This window comes from Stenella coeruleoalba, assembly GCF_951394435.1.
Source record: "Stenella coeruleoalba genome assembly, chromosome: 7".
In the NCBI taxonomy this organism is placed as follows: domain Eukaryota; kingdom Metazoa; phylum Chordata; class Mammalia; order Artiodactyla; family Delphinidae; genus Stenella; species Stenella coeruleoalba.
In genome coordinates, this window is record NC_137153.1 from 60,228,274 (window position 1) to 60,241,249 (window position 12,976).

At 34.6% G+C, this 12,976-nt stretch overlaps 1 protein-coding gene across 3 annotated transcripts in view; it reads left to right on the forward strand.

Annotated features, from left to right (window-relative positions):
• The window catches only part of MPDZ (multiple PDZ domain crumbs cell polarity complex component), a 779,300-nt gene that overhangs the window by 232,030 nt on the left and 534,294 nt on the right, over positions 1–12,976 (forward strand). For all 3 annotated transcript variants that reach the window (XM_079926367.1, XM_079926366.1, XM_079926365.1), the window contains exon 4: positions 2,582–2,641. The gene's annotated coding sequence lies outside the window, so the exon portion shown is untranslated. The remainder of the gene's footprint in view (positions 1–2,581; positions 2,642–12,976) is intronic.

Consider the following 12,976-nt stretch of genomic DNA (forward strand, 5'->3'; position numbering starts at 1 on the left):
TGTGCGTGATATAGTGTATTAATTACTGTAGCTTTGTAATAATTTTGATAAATTAGAGGGCAAGTACCTATTATTTTCTTCTTCCTCAGTGGTCTAGACTATTCTTGGCCTTTTAATTTCATATAAACATTTCAGAAGCAATTTATCATGCTTCAGAAAATAAAAGAGCAACAGAAGGAAAATATTACTGGTATTTTGATATCCATAAAACCACTGTGGAAAAAAGTGACAAATTTTGCAGTATGGATTCTTTAAATTCATAAATCAGTTCTGGGTCTCCCTTTATTTTATATTATATCTAATGTCACTTTACATGATTTCAAGAATCATTATGAAATTACAGAAATCAAGACAGTGTGTTGTTTTAAAGGATATCTAGTTATCTAGATATAGAGGTCAGTGGGGTCCAGAAATAGACCCACAAAGATATAAACAACCGATGTTCACCAAACGGGCAAAGGATTCAATAGAGAAAGAATAGTATTTTCCGAAAAAAAAAGAAAGTTGCTGAAACAATTAAATACTCACATGCCACACACACACACACACACACACACACACACACACACACACACACACACACACACACACACACACACACCTTAGTCCATACCTCATATCTGTATGAAAATTAACAAAAATCATAGAGTTTTGTGTAATATGTAAAACTATAAAACGTCTAGGAAAAAACCCCAAAATAACCCTTGCTATTTGGGGCTGGCAATGATTTCTTAGATACAACAGCAAAAGCAGGGTCTATAAAAGAAAAAATAATTTGGCTCATATGTTAAGAGAATGGAAAAGCGAAGCATCAGACTGAGAGAAAATTTTTGCAAATCACATATCTCACAAAGGACTTGTATCTAAAATTTATAAAGAACTTTCTACTCTCAATAACAAGAAAAACAAAACCCAAACCTCAATCAAACAATGGGCAAAACATATGAAGAGACATCTGACCAAAACAAGTATACAAATGGAAAATAAGCACCAAAAGATTAGGCAAGTTATTTCTCAGGAGAATGAAAATTAGAGCTGCAATGAGATACCACGACACACCTATTTGGACAGATAAAGTTTTAAAAACTACTTATCATAACAACTGTTGACATGGATGCAGAGCAACTGGAACTTTCACACATTGCTGGTGGGAATGCTACATGGGCCAGACACTTTAGAAAACAATTTGGCCGTTTCTTATAAAGTTAAAGATACACTTATCATACAACCCTGCAATCCCACTCCTAGCTATTTACTCAAGTGAAATGAAACCTTATGTTCACACAAAAACTTATATGTGAATGTTTATAGTGGCTTTATTTGTAGTTGTACAAAACTGGAAACAATCCAAATGTTTGAACTAGGTACTGGTTAAACAAACTGGTACATCTATATAACACAATACTACCAGAATACAAAGAAATGAACAAGTAATACAACAGTGTGGATGGATCTTAAATGCTTTATGGTAAGGGAAAGAAGTCACACTCAAAGTGTACATTCTGTATTATTGCATTTATATTACATGATGGAAAAGGCAGAGTTATATGGACATAAAAGAGATCAGTGATTTCCATGCGCTAGTAGAAAAGTGTTGACTGCAAAGGGGTTGACCATGGTCTATTTGGGAGGGGAGGAAGGTGATAGAACAGTGAACTATCTTGATAGTGGTGGTGGTTAGAGACCTGTAAGTATCTGTCAAAACCCACAAGCTAGTACAGTTAAGAAAAAAAAAAAAAGTGAATTTTACAGTATGTGTTTTATATCTTAATAAGAGAGGAGCCCACTTCATCTGATTATAATATAATCACATCAACTTTATTTAGGTTAGTGCTGGTATGATATATCTTTTTCTATTACTCTTTTTGTGACCTTGCTTTTAAAAGATCACTTATTTTAAAACAATATTGTTTTCTTTTTAATATAGTCTTATAATCTTTATCTTTTAATTGGTCTGTTTAACTCCTTTATAGTTAATGGAATTGCTGATCTAGTTTGGCTTAAATTTACCTTCTTGTTATTTATTTTCCATTTGGCTCATGTTTTTATTTTTTATTTCTTTTTTCTTAGATTTCTTAGATTAATCAAGTACTTTTACTTAATGTTTTTCCATTTTCTCCATTTCCCATTTTTACTCCACTTTTCTTGTTTCCTTTTTCAAGTTCCCATCTCCAGCTCCTTGTGGATAATTACCCCTCATGATCTAATTGTTAGGGCCTCATCCATGCCCACTATCCCCTTAAGGCACCAAGAAAAGAGTGGAGAGAGGGGCTGATTCCATCAGGCCCCGTCAGAGTTACAGAACTGTAACTGAGGGCTGCACCTTCTAAATGCAGCCTCACCTTTTGACTCCCACCCACACTGGTCTGCCCTTTTTCTGAACTTATATTATACCATGTACCTTGTCATTCATTTTCTAAATTATTAAAACATAATATTTCTAAAGAATACGATTTATTGGGTTTTTACTGGACTCCGGGGATACATTATGTTCCAGGTACATAAGCACATTATATGTGTAGTTTCATTTATTTTTTACAACCACTATATGAAGTTAAGCACCATTTTCCCTATTTTACAGATGAAACAACAGAAGTTCTTGAATATCTTGCCCCAGATAACCCAGTTGATTCATTCACCAGTAAGTATTTGTCTAGCATCCTTATTTCAGGCTTTAAATTTAAGTGCTTGGCATATATATTTTATTTAATCTTCACATCTCTGGAAATAGGTATCATGATCACCGTTTTACAGCTCTGGAACCTTTGTAACAGATATTATGTAGCTTGCCCATTATCACACATCTAGTAAGCATGAGCTTATAATCCATTTCTGACCTTCTCCAAAGCACATGGTCTAAACCATTCCTTCTTAATCTGACTTGTCCATCTACTCCTATACTATCAAGATCCAGACCTGTGCTTTACATTGCAGGTCCCCACATTGCCCAATGCATACTAAATATTGATATAATGAGAAAATGTATTGATATAAGAGAAGTGCCAAAATATCCTTATTAATCATAACCAGGGAAATCCAGGGAGAGAGAATGCAATATCACATTATATAACATCAGTTAGGCTTAAAAGTTTGATATGAGGTCATCTTTCCAGATACCTCAAACAAAATTTTTTATAGGTCAACTATTTTTAATGGAAACACTTCTAGCAAAAACTATAGCCTGCCTTCTTATACTAGGTAATAAATATAATTTAATTTACTCTTAAGGCAGGAGCACTGTCAAGAAAACATTTTTTAATTTGCTGTAATGTAATGATGCTAATAAAATGTTTACAGTAAGTTTTTACAATAGCTTATCTTTGAATGAAGGTCTTCAACTCTCAACAGCTTTAGCTTATTTATTCTGACAATACGTGGGCTTCCGCAGTAACATTATAAAATTTGCTGCTTCTGTTCTTTTTGTATTGGGAAAAACAGATTCAAGCCCAAAAGAATTATGTGTAAAGTAAATAGACTCTGAGTGAGAGTCTGAGGTTACCACAGGTCTAGAGGATAAATGTAATGACACTATTTTCACCATTCAAGGGCCTTTTAAATTTACTTTCAGGTTTTTTGTTTGTTTGTTTCTTGGTCTGCAGAGGGGAAGCAGGACTAGGTTAGAATTCCAAGAAATCTGATTCTTGGTCAGTGGACTATTTTTTTTTATCTGATTTATATTTATTATCCTGCTTATAATGATAATAGCAGTAAATGTTTCCTATCAGACATTATTCTCCTTCTTCTTTGTTCATTTCTATGTCTTTACTAATCCGTTGAACTTGAAATATGAATAGAATTGGGGGGCTACGGGATGGAGTGGGCAAAATGGAGTTGGTGCTATAAAAAGTTAGATGTTAAAGTAAATATGATTAGTTATCAATATGATATAATTTTGTATATCAGTTGAAGACATTAGAACTCTGAGATCAAGAGATACTATTAGTTTACATGGCTAATTGGAGGCGGGCTGCAGAACGAGAACTCTAAAAATCCATTCCCACGTTCCTTCAGTGTTACTATTATTTGCATAACGGAATCATTGCAGATTTCATTTCCTTTTGGAATGGCAGTGCAATAGTGATCTATAATTTATTCTCATTATTTTACATCTTTAGATTAGTCTAATTTTTAGCTGTCAACAGGAATTGTAGAGTACAGAAAACAAATACAACTCATATAAACTAGTCAGTTATAAAATATTTTCTGGGACTCCCCTGGCGGTCCAGTATTAAGACTCCGTGCTTCCGCTGCAGGGGGCAAGGGTTCCATCCCTGGTTGGGGTACTAAGGATACTGCATGCCATATGGTGGAAGCCAAAAAAATAAAATAATATAATATTTTCTGCTCACCTCTTCATATGAGGAACAAAAGAGGGCTATGAACTGTAAAATGCAGGATTAAACTTGGCATCAGTCTCGTGAATGAATCATTCCCTCACTCAAGCCATAGTTATTGAGTACTACTGTGGTCCCGAGCGCTCTTCTAGGGACTCGAGATACATCAATAAGCAAGGACAAAAATTCTATCCCGGTGGAGTTTACATTCTCACAGGGGAAAACAAGAATAGACAATAAGTGTGATATGTAAGTAACTTTTATAGAATGTCAGAAATGTGAGAAAAAAAAAGAAAAAGCTAAGTAGAGGAAACCGAATGGGAGAGAAAAACGAGAGAGAGAGAAGCAGGCGGAGGTGCTGTAGAGTTTGTGGTAGCCAAAGCTAGTTCTGCTTATGTCAGTATCGAATTGTCTCTAACTTTTCCATGGATGTAAGTATTATCCTCTTAGCTACTATGTTAAACTCCTCTGTCTTCGACATTTTATTATAGTCTACATAACACTCAGCACAGAGCTGACCTCATGGTAAGAGTTCAATAGATATTTGATGATTTACCACATGCTTATTTACTTAACAGATATCCTTCACTTAAAACTATTTTCAGATTCTAATTGGCCTTTGGAAGTGACACATTAAGTGAACTTTAAATGTTCATTTAAAAGTTTAGCTTTTTTTCTTAATTAGCTAAAGCATTTGGGGAGTAAGGTTCAGCTCTTTATTGGGTACCAAGATTAAAAAGGTCAGATATTTTCATTAAGCTACAGTCACCCATTAGGTAGGTTTCCTATCCTTTTACTTTGATATGAGCTCAAGTGCCAAAAATTCTTCGTAACTAGAAGCAGGGCATTAGCCAGAAGTCAGAGGAAATGATGGAGACGATGGAGCCCAAAGAATGATGATGAGAGCCTCTGTTTCTTGGAAGCCTATGGCTAAATCATTAAATCCATTAAATCCATTAAAGATGTCCTGGAGGTTTGGGTCATGTGTAAAAAGAACACATGTTCTTCTGCATTGTGGGATTGTCAGGCTTAGGCGAATACTTGTTGTTTACGTGGCTAATTAGAGACAGGACTGAAAACTGGGCCTCTAGAAATTCATTCCCATGTTCCTTCAACATTACTGTTATTTGCATAATAGAGTCATTGCAGATTTCATTTCCTTTGGAATTTAGCAAAACCTAGAAGTGACTTTAGGCTGCAGTTGGAGTTCTGTCTGACAGTGAGGAAGATAAACTCTATGACATCACTGCTCCATTGAGATAATAAACACAATCTGATTATATCAACTAAGATGGAAATCAGAAAAAGCCAAAGCACTCTGCATTTTTAAAATTTTTCATTTTATAATAATGATGGTGATGATAAAGGCTTTTATTGGGTATTTACTATACGTAAGGCTCTCTTTTGCGTGCTTTCCCTGCATTAATTCACTGAGTCCCCCAAATATCCCCACAAAGCAAAACCCATATTATTTCCAATTTACAAAGGAGGACATCTGAAGACAAGGAGATAGTTCAATGATCACGCAGAAAGAGAGAGCCACAAAATCTACTCTGGAATCTTAGATTTGAAAACGTCCCTTAGAATCTTGCTAGTCAAAATGTTTTACTCGGGCCAGCAGCCCTGGCTCCACCTGGGAGTTATGTTAGACATAAAAAAACTCAAGTCTCACCCAGACCTCCTGAACCAGAATCTGCAACTTAACATGATCTTTACATGGTCCATATGCCCGTTAAGTCTGAGAAGTCCTGTTCTACAACGTCCCAGACAATTGTTCCTCCAAGACAGGGAACTCATTAACCCACAGTCATCCTATTCCTCTGTAGGATGGTGTTCATTGAATTTCCTTTAGAAAATTTCTTCGTATTTCAGTTTTCCTATTACTTCTATCTTTTGGTCTTCATGTTTTATTTTCAAACCCATGTTAGGTTAACCCCTCTTCTTACGATACCCCTTTAAGCACTGAGTATAGCTATCAGTTTAGATCTGACATCACCAGCCCCAGCTTGTATCCTCAACCCTCATCTATACTTGGGTCAAAACTCTTCATTTTCAGACAAAGCACCCAAATTTCTTTTAACTTTTCATAAGCCCTGCTTTCTCTCCTGGATGCATTGCAGTGTGTAAATTTCTTCTACATGTGAATTGAATTCCAGGTGTGGTAATTGCCTTCCTCATTCTGGGAGCCTTTCTTTCATCCCAGATCTTCTTACTGGGTCCCTTGCCTTTGCTTTTTATATTTGAGAAGTAGTGTTATGATATCATTTTATGTTGCACTTAATTCTAAAAATTCTCCAGCTTTGGCTTTCATACATTCTCCTGCTATTCATAGTAAAGTAAAAAGTTTTGTTCTATGCTGTTGTCTTTTTCTTCCTGACCTTTCCATTAGTAAATTGATTCAAAACTTCTTTGTTGACTTATCACTAAACTTACTGATAAAATAATTAGTCAAAATTTGAAGATTTTCTTCACAAGTCAGATATTTGCCATTGGGAATATTTCAGTTTTATGCTGTATTTTAAAAAATTTTACAGGCATAGCTTAAGACTTTGTATACTAAGTATTATTTTTACCATGTGGAAACATTCAGAATTTAGTATTGAAAATCATATTCTCTGTAGATTTTCTTTCTAGTAGTCTAAATGAAAATGAACATCTAGGTAATTAGAAGTCTTTTAAGAATCCAAGATTTAATGGTTAATGGTGGTCAAATTTTATACTGCTGGAGCATTGCCAAAGAAATTGTTAAAAATTAAAATTTCCAGAACCACAGGCTCTTAATCACAGAGCCTTAGGTATGGGCTAGGGATTTTTACTTTTAAAAGGCAAGTAGTTCACAGACTACAATTTGAAGATTTAGATCTTTCACAGAATTATTCAGTTTCTTCATCCAATTTATCAGCATCTACATCATGCATAATATTTAATTTTATTTGGCAGGGAGTGATCATCATTAACCAATATCCATTAAATGCCTTCTCTTCACAAGGCCACACAACAGATACCTAATAAAAATCAAGTGCTAAAGCTTTCAAAATGAGAAACTTCACATTTATTGTCATTGTCACTCAGCTTTACCAAGAAAAAGCTACTAGAAAAATGATATCAGCAGTAGAGAGAGGCCACAGAGTTCTTAGTGTTCCAAGAATTGCTGAGGATATAAGACTCCTTGACATGTTATACACATGTACAGTGTCATTGTCCGTAGCTGTGTCTTTTAATACAAATAAGGAGATATAAATGTAAAATAGGAGGCTGAAATCTCATGTCCTATCTCCATGCCCATAATTTTCCATTTCCTTTCTAAGACATTTCCCCTGATAAGAAGCTTTATGAAAGAGCTTTACTGTATATGTGAATAGTCCAAGTGTATAAACCAGACTCAAATTTATTACATATATTTGCAGATTTAAATAGGTTGAGAAATGGGTCAAACAGTCATAAATACTATTATGTAATTTACTATTACCTGTTTTTAGAGGATGTACTTAAGTAACTCTTGCTTTACCTCAATTAAGCAAAACTCTTGATGAAACGAAAATGAAAAATCTCTCACTGGTAATTTAGGTCCAAGAACTGGTGTAGGCTAGGACGCTGAATTTATTCAGGTGTTATCCATTTATTTAATGTTGGGCGAGCACAACAAAATGCACATGTGAAAGTTATGGTTTAATTGAAAAGCATATAGCATAGCTTAACTAGACCCTGCTGTATCAGGCTAAAAGTAGCAGCATGTGAGGCTAAGTTTTTAAAAAATCTAATTATGAAAAGAACTATGGTAAAGTTCAGCCAATGCCTCCAAGCCAATATTCAGTCTTTTCAATAGGTAATGACTATATATTGGATAATTTACAAAACCTGGCATTGTATAGCATTGATACAGACAAGTTAAATACAACACACACACAACACACACACACACACACACACACACACCTGCCTTACACATCAGCAGTCACTTGATTTACAAATTCCTCTGAGTACATATAATCTGGTTCATGTGTCTTTTGGCTCTCATTCAGGATTTTTTACTCTTAGCCTAGGATAGATAAATAAGATTTTCACCTGGTAGAAATCACTCTCTATTCATCATTGAAAGTCTAGGTCAAAATGTAAACTCTCTGATATGGAAAGATGACCTTAGTGTTACCAATTTGGTAGACATAATGAGTAAGAAACACTCATCTTGGTAACCTAAAATAACATATGCTGGTGGATTTCCATGGTTGAGTGGATGCTCTATTCTGTCTGTTTTCTGTAGATCTGTAAAGTAATGGTAGCTTGGCTAAATGTGGGAGTTAGAATAAGGAGCCAACTTTCATTAGCTTTTCCAGATGGCAACAGTTTTTTTCTCAGTCTGCAAAGGACAGTGGATTGGACTAGCATGTTAGAACTCACAAATGGGAAGTTTTATCCTGATCTTGCTTTCTTGCTATATGGCAGATTTAGTGATCTTGATTTTTGTCCAGAGATGAGCTTCAAGGATTCAAAGTAAATCAACTCTTAAAAGCTAAGGGCTCTTCAAACCAGAGCGTGGGAGTTTGTGGCCACTGTGGTCTGAGACGTCACTTTATTTGTAAATCAAGTGACTGCTGACTTGTAAGGAGGTTCTCTTGAGATGTTTGTGTGTATGTGTGTGTGTTTTATGTTTAATTTGTCTGTGTCAATGCTATACAGTGTCCTGTTTAACTTTGGTAGTCTTTCAGCATTTCCTTTATTATTCACGTATGTGCCTTTCCTTCCATAATGAACTCCCTTATCTATCACATATGCTAAAGGTTTGTGTCAGTAACATTTGTGACTTTTGATTGTGAAAATCCAGTCTTGCAACTGTTAATTCCAGCCTTGGAGTTTCAAAAGTATTGATTAACATTTCTCTTCTCAAATGAAGAATCTCTGAACTTAACAACTGTTAGTTGTTATTCATTCCACTTAGTTGTCAAATATTTTTTGCTTCATATTGGGACCAAATTCAGCCCTGAATTGGCTATTAAAGTTTTAGATAAAGATATAAATATAGAAAAAAAAAGATATAAATATGGATATCCTCATACAACTCATCAGACAATCTTGCTACCATATATGAAGAAGAATATTCTTAAACATACCATGATGGGTATGTTCAAATATAAGAATTGAACTTAATTACTGTAGCTTTGTAGTATAGTTTGAAGTCAGGGAGCCTGATTCCTCCAGCTCTGTTTTTCTTTCTCAAGATTGCTTTGGCTATTTGTGCTCTTTTGTGTTTCCATACAAACTGTAATTTTTTTGGTTCGAATTCTGTGAAAAATGCCATTGGTGATTTGATAGGGATTGCATTGAATCTGCAGATTGCTGTGGTAGTATAGTCATTTTCACAAAATTGATTCTTCCAATCCAGGAGCATGGTATATCTCTCCATCTGTTTGTGTCATCTTCCATTTCTTTCATCAATATCTTATAGTTTTCTGAGTACAGGTCTTTTGCCTCCTTAGGTAGGTCTATTCCTAGGTATTTTATTCTTTTTGTTGAGATGGTAAATGGAATTGTTTCCTTAATTTCTCTTCTGATCTTTCATTGTTAGTGTACAGGAATGCAAGAGATTTCTGTGTATTAATTTTGTATCCTGCAACTTTACCAAATTCATTGATTAGCTCTAGTAGTTTTCTGGTGGAATCTTTAGGATTCTCTATGTATAGTATCATGTCATTTGCAAAGAGTGACAGTTTTACTTCTTCTTTTCCAATTTGTATTCCTTTTATTTCTTTTTCTTCTCTTGTTGCCGTGGCTAGAACTTCCAAATCTATGTTGAATAATAGTGGCAAGAGTGGACATCCTTGTCTTGTTCCTGATCTTAAAGGAAATGCTTTCAGTTTTTCACCATTGAGAATGAGGTTTGCTGTGGGTTTGTCATAATGGCCTTTGTTATGTTGAGGTAGGTGCCCTCTATGCCCACTTTCTGGAGAGTTTTCATCATAAATGGGTATTGAATTTTGTCAAAAGCTTTTTCTGCATCTATTGAAATGATCATATGGGGTTTTTTTCTTCAATTATCTATAAAACAGAAATAGAGTTACAGATGTAGAAAACAAACTTATGGTTACTAGGAGGTATGAGGGGGAGGGATAAATTAGGAGATTGGGATTGACATATACATATTACTATATATAAAATAGATAACTAATAAGGACCTACTGTATAGCACAGGGAACTCTACTCAATACTCTGTAATGACCTATATGGGAAAAGAATCTAAAAAAGAGTGGATATATGTGTATGTATAACTGATTCACTTTGCTGTACACCTGAAGCTAACACAACATTGTAAATCAACTATACTCAAATAAAAATTATAAAAAAAAAATGAAAAGAAATTATCAATACTAGCACATCTTATTATACAACCACCATTGGTCCACATTTTTAGAAAATAAACTGAATTTTGTAAAGAAAAAAGAAAAAGAATTTAACGGAAACATAGTAGGGTGGGGGGTGGGATGTAAACCACACATTTTGCTCCAACCATTTCCAATATACCGGGCTTGGGGAAAAGAGAGATTAACCAATCAATTGCTAAATCAATCTTTGTCTTGTCTATGTATCTTCCCTTAAAATACTTCAGATGAATTACGACCATTTGTAACCTGGCCCTCAAGTACAGCTCCAGACTAATACACTGAAGATGGTTTTAATGACTGGTGAAATCATTTTTCATTCCTTAGAAATAATGCATCAAGAAAAATCTCTAACTTACAGGGTATGTTGATATAGCCAAAAGAGTTATTTAAAATAATGCATTGTGTAAATGGGTTAAGATTTTTCCACCCAGATTCTATTGCTAGAAACTTCATTCTGTTGGCTGGTCTTTGTAGAATTTTTAAGAGTATATTTAACTAACCATTGTAATTAGATGAGAAAAAGAAAGTAGATACATGAAAAAGGGAAAGGAGAAGGTAGAATTATCACTATTTGCAGGTAATATGGTTATATATCTGAAAAGTCCAAGAGAACTAACTGGAAAACTGCTACCAACAATGAGAAAATCAGTAAGGTAGATGGGTACAAAATAATCAGAAAGTGATAGCCTTCATATATATTATACAACCAACCACCAGCCTGAATATGTGAATAATCAGTAAATTTTAAAAATAGACAGAAGTGTAAAATACATAGGAATAAGTGTAATAAGAAATGTACCAGCCCTATATGAAGAAAACTAACATAAGGCTGAAATACCAAAGAGAAGAATAAATAGAGGGACATATCAGGTTTGGGATAGGAAGACACAACATCATAAGGTTATCAAGTCTCCTTAATTAATTGATAAATTTAGCACAATAAGTAAAATATCAACATTTTTCAGTTAGGCGATCTGATTCTATTAATGATTTACCTTTTTGAAAAAAGTTTTTTTAAAAGGCAGCAAACCTATGAAAGAAAAGGAAAATAAGGGCAGACCAGACCTATTAATTTTAAAGCATAGAGTCTTAGTAATTAAAACATGGGGCATATACAAAGACAGACCAATGTAAAAAAATATAAAGTTCAAAAATATGGAGGGAATTTCATATGTGAACAAGATAGCATCTCTAACCAATAGGGAAATTTTAATCCATTCAGTAGTGTTGAGGCAACTGGATGACCATTATTTCTCTTAATCTGCACCATAATCAATTACAAATGGATCAATTTTTTTTTTTTTGCGGTACGCGGGCCTCTCACTGTTGTGGCCTCTTCCGTTGCGGAGCACAGGCTCCGGACGCGCAGGCTCAGTGGCCATGGCTCACGGGCCCAGCAGCTCCGCGGCATGTGGGATCTTCCCGGACCGGGGCACAAACCCGTGTCCCCTGCATCGGCAGGCGGACTCTCAACCACTGCACCACCAGGGAAACCCTATCAAATATTTAATTGTAAAAAATTATGTAGGTGATAAAATGACAAAAGTTAAATAAAGGCTTTTATATGTATGACTCAAAATCTGCAAGAAATAAAAGAAAGCTTGATGTAGCGGGCCGTATAAATATCAAAAACTTTTCATGGCACCAGGACCCATAAACGGAGATTCTGAGGAAGGAAATACAGTGAAAGTTTGTCTTTAACTGCATCTTCCACTCACTCAGTTACTACATATATCCCTCTGCTGACCTTCAGGAAACCACTCATTACTTTCTTATTTATCCTACCAGAGTTTTCCTTTATGAAAATGCAAGAAAATAGGGATAGATTTTTATATATCTCCTATTTTATACAAAGAATATTCTGTATATACTATTCTGTAACTTGCTGTTTTCACTCCATAATATACCCTGGAAACCTTTCTGAATCAGTACATGGGGAGTTTCCTCATTCTTTTTGTAAATATCTGATGTTCTATTGTATGCATATATCATTATTAATTTAATAAGTACCTCCTTGATGGAATTTTAGGTTGTTTTTAATATTTTTTCTTATAAAAATATTAGAAATATAGCTACTGATAACAGTATCTCAACACAGCTCTTAGAAAGATAACATTCTCATTTAGAAAACAGGCTTTGTGAGAGGTGTTATAAAAATCCTGAAGACGTATCCTAATTGAGCTACTAAAGACATTGTTGATAAGATATAATAGTTTCCCCCCAAAAGAATCTTACAAGCAAATTTACTGTGATATGACAGGCAGT